The sequence below is a fragment of the Octopus bimaculoides genome, chromosome 15, assembly GCF_001194135.2.
Source record: "Octopus bimaculoides isolate UCB-OBI-ISO-001 chromosome 15, ASM119413v2, whole genome shotgun sequence".
Taxonomy (NCBI): domain Eukaryota; kingdom Metazoa; phylum Mollusca; class Cephalopoda; order Octopoda; family Octopodidae; genus Octopus; species Octopus bimaculoides.
In genome coordinates, this window is record NC_068995.1 from 2,180,639 (window position 1) to 2,185,833 (window position 5,195).

General features: G+C 37.8%; 1 protein-coding gene across 1 annotated transcript in view; it reads left to right on the forward strand.

The window, feature by feature from the left end:
- Nucleotides 1–5,195, forward strand: part of LOC106871305 (serine-rich adhesin for platelets) — a 185,792-nt gene that overhangs the window by 70,476 nt on the left and 110,121 nt on the right. The gene's annotated exons all lie outside the window — the stretch shown is intronic.

Sequence of the window (5,195 nt, forward strand, 5' to 3'; positions counted from 1 at the left end):
ATGTGTATGTATATATATATAATACACACAGTGGCGAGCTGGCAGAAACGTTAGCACGCCGGGCAAAATGCTTAGCGGTATTTCGTCTGCCGCTACGTTCTGAGTTCAAATTCCGCCGAGGTCGACTTTGCCTTTCATCCTTTCGGGGTCGATTAAATAAGTACCAGTTACGAACTGGGGTCGATATAATTGACTTAATCCGTTTGTCTGTCCTTGTTTGTCCCCTCTGTGTTTAGCCCTTTGTGGGTAGTAAAGAAATAACACACACACACATTTACACCCATATATACACACATACATATACATAGTTTATACACCCCTCCTGCTCCTCTACATGAGCTCCTCACTCCATTACATATGTCCTCCACTGCAGTATATTCCAATCAATCTAACACACACTTGCCATCTCCCTACACAATTCAAATCTCCATACACTCCCTCCATCAATACATATTCCTTAATAGCAATGTGTATATACGCTCTCCCCCTGGTATCTGTATAATGTTCACAGAAATATGTGCACTACCAATCGATATTATCAATATATTTGAACATCACTATATAATATGTACTCTCCACAATGATATACATATATATATATACACATCAGTATATATTCCTTGATAGCAGTATAAGCTTCCTTTGTGCTTTATATGTAATGTTCATAGCTGTAAGCACACTTTACATTTATATATCAATATATCTAAACATTGTTAAATAATATATATTATCCACTTATAATGTGTGTGTGTGAGTATGTGTGTGTGTGAGTGCATGTCTATATACATATATATATATATATGTGTATATATATATATATATATATATATATACACACACACATATATATATATATATATATACACACATATATATATATATATATAAACGATGATGATGATATATATATATATATATATATATACACATATATATATATAAATATATAAATAAATATGTGTGTGTTTAAAGAAATAACTAAATATATGCTAGCATGGAAGGCGGATGTTAAACAATGATGATGATGATGCATATATATATATCTGTACAAAAGCATAAAAGTGTATATTACACTATTCTACAAGTGTGTAGAGTGTGTTATGAATATCCTCATAGGATATGCGTACATTTTTCAATTTTTTAAAAGTATGTATACATATATATATATTATGAGTTAGAGGTTATGCAACCATCTAAGGGATAAATGTATCCGTAGCCACTACTGGTGTACTCCCTCACTATGTATAGGCGTTGCTATAAGGTTAACAGTAGTTGGTAATTTAAATGGTAAACCGTGGTTTGATATATTCAGATGAGAAAAGAAATGGAGCAACAATTAACAATTAGAAGTTGATCATTGGTATTAAATGATACATACATAAAATTAAGCTATGACCATTTAATACCAATAATCCACTTCTAATTGTGAATTATGGCTCCATTTCTTTTCTTATTTGTATGTATATATATATATATGTATATATATATCTATTATCATCATTTAACGTCCATTGTTCATTTCGATGACTGGCATCCGTGTAGTGGTGCACTCAGAGCACCATCCGAGCGTGATTGTTGCCAGAGCAGCTGACTGGCTTCCATGCCGGTGGCACGTAAAAAGCACCATTCAAGTGTGATCGTTACCAGTATCGCCTTACTGGCACTTGTGCCGGTGGAACGTGAAAAAACATTCAAGTGAGGTTGTTGACAGTGCCGCTGGACTGGCTCCTGTGCAGGTGGCACGTAAAAATCACCATTTGAGCATGGCCATTGCCAGTACTGCTTGACTGGCCCTCATTCCAGTGGCACATAAAATCACCCACTACACTCTTGGAGGGGTTGGTGTTAGGAAGGGCATCCAGCTGTAGAAACTCTGCCAGATCAGATTGGAGCCTGGTGCAGCCATCTGGTTCGCCAGTCTTCAGTCAAATCGTCCAACCCATGCTAGCATGGAAAGCAGACATTAAACGACGACGATGATGATGATGATATATATATATATGTGTGTGTATGTGTGTGTGTGTGTGTGTGTGTGTGTGTATATATCTATGTATGTATAGATATATATATATATATATATATATATATATATATATATATATATATATATATATATATATATATATATATATATATAGATATATATATAGATATTCATATATAGGAAAATTTGTTTTGGGGTTTGAAAATGTTTGATTTTATTGGAGTTATCACCCTTGTTGCTTGCATTTAGAATTCCAACTTCCCTTGTGGGAGGTTTCATATAATGATTGCATGGATAATTTGTTTGATAAATCTTTTTAAAATCACTGTATTAGATATGTGAGACCCTACCCTATACTTATAATAATATGTTTATAGGAATACATTTGTGTGTGTGTGTATGAGCGTGTGTGTGTGTGTGTGTGTGTAATACACTTCTTCGGCTGTACAAGTACAGTTAGTATTGCTTCAATAGTCAAACAGTGTCTGCTGTCATCTGAGAGGTAGTGCAACTAATGTCAGCGATATGCAGCGAGCACTGCACTAGCAACACCACCCACTGCTTCCGTTAACTGCTACATCCCTCCTCCTCTTCCTCCTCCTCCTGTTCCACCTCCCACCACCACCACCTGCTTCATCTGCTGCTGTTGCCGCCACCGTCTTCAGCATCTCTCTCTCTCTCTCTCTCTCTCTCTCTCTCTCTCTCTCTCTCTAGCATTATCTCGGTCAGCACAATATTGCAAGATTTTTACACACGCACGCATGCATGTGCACACAACTCTATAGTGTTGTTGGTGTTGTTGTTGCATTGGTAGTGTTACAGTACCGTTACAGTGGTGTTGCAGTGTGTTGGTAGTGTTGCAGTAGATGTTATAGTAGTAGTGGTTATGGTTGCCATAATATTTAATTGCTGTGGTGATGAACATGGTTTGGGTGATAGTATTTGTGGTTGTAGTTTTATCTGCAGTTTAACCCCAAGTCATCCTTGATGGAGCAAACCTACAGTCAAAAGCGGTCCAGCCATGACCATCCGCCTTTTTTGGGTTTTTTTATTGTTTCTTCTTTTTTTTTGCATATATAGGGTGATGACCTTTCTTTTGTTAAAACAATTGTGTAGGATTTAATGGAAATTTGACTGCTGTTTCTAGCAAATTTCTAGCATGATCAAAAAGAAATGTCCTCTGGCTCACTGGTCTGTGTGTGGCAGCAATGGTGGGGATTGTGGTAGTGGTGGTGGAATTGGTAACATTAATGTTAATATTAAAATTGGTAATTGTGATGGTGTTGGTGGTGGTGGTGGCAATTTGGTTGGTGCTTGATGATGATGATAATAATGATGGTGGTGGTGGTGTTGATCATGATTGCTATAATGATGATAGTGACAGTGGTGGTAGTGACAAGGGTTGGTGATTGCAATTTGGTTTGTGGATGGTGATGATGAGGAGGAGAAGGACGACGAGGATGAGGAGGATGAAGAGAAGGATGACAATGATGACAACGACGACGATGATGTTGATGGCAGGGTGGTAGAGGGTGTTGATGACGGCAGTGGTGACAACAGTAACAGATGTGGCGTTAACTGTGATGATGAGGATGATGATGATGACGATGATGCTTGTAGTAGTGTTGGTCACAGAGGTGAATGCAATAGTGTAGGTAGTAGCAGCAGTGGTGATGACGTTTCTAGAGAAATAGCAGTGCTGGTAGTGGTGGTGGTGGTGGTGATGGTAGCTGTAATAGAAGTAGTCCTACGGTAAAGTACACCCTGTTTCAGCTGTTCTTCTGCTCTTAAAGTCATGGTCGTACAATCTTCTTAAAACAAAGCTCACTATCTTCTACTAGTTGCTTAGTTGCTATGGTTATGCTGCAAAAAATTTCTACTACCTACATACATATATATGTATTATGCATGCGCATGTATATATATATATATATATATATATATATATGTATGTGTGTGTGTGTGTGTGTGTATTCTTATCTTTTACGTGACTGCTGCCTTGAGTTTAGTTGAACAAATTGGCCCCAGTTTTTATTCCTTTTTTTAAATCTGGCACTTATTCAATTGGTCCATTTTTGTTGAACTGCAAAGTTACAGGAATGCAAACAAGCACAGACACAAAAACACATACACATATATATATATATACACACACATATACATATGCATACATACATATATGCATACATACAGACAAACATATTTATAGAGATAGAGAGACAAAGAGGAAAAGAGAGAGAGAGAGAGACAAACAAACAGACAGTCAGTCAGATAAATAAACAGATAGATACATGGAGATGTCAATATCTACACAGTAGGCTTCCACACAGTTTCCATCTACCAAATTCACTGACAAGGTGTTAGTCAGCTCAGGGCTATAGTAGAAGACCATCCAATCCTTACCGGCATGGAAGGCAGATGTTAAACAATGATGATGATGATATATAGTCATCATCATCATCATCATTTAAAATCCCTATCTCTGTTCCCTAATGGCATGGGTTGGATGGTGTGGCAAGACCCAATGTATCCAATCACTGCGTTGTGTTCCATTTGTCTGTTTTACTATGGTCTCTATGGCTGGATGCCCTTCCTAACACCAACCACTTTACAACATGTTCTGGGAACTTTTTTGTTTGTGCCACCAACACTAGTGAGTTTGGCATGCAGCTTGCAAAACTACGAACTGCAAAGGAGGTAACCTCATGCTAGGAGATGAGGGGTTAAAGTATTAGAGAAAGGGCTAGAACAGAACAGGTCTCTTTCTGTAGTGGGGCCACATGGCTAATTCATATTTGAGAAGAGAGGTGGAGAAAAGAAGCGATAAAACATAGCAGAGATGAGGCATCTGTGTGGACCCTAGAGGTAGGAGGTGAAAAGAATTGAATGACAGCAGAAGAAGTGGGAGTGTGTGTGTGGGTAGAGGATGCAAAAGATTGTGAGAGAGGGAGACATAGGGAATGAGCAAGGGGATGAATATAGTGACTGAAGAACAAATGCTGTGTAGATAAGTAGGGAAGGTAGGGGAGAGTAGGTGACAACTGTAGAGATTGGATAGAGTTGAAGGGTGTATGTAGATAGTGATGGGTAGGGGGAAACCAATGATGAGGGGTGAGGGGGGAAGAACAGCAGAACTGTAATACATAGAGTATATTACGGTATATATACATATATACACACACATATATATATATATATATATATATATATA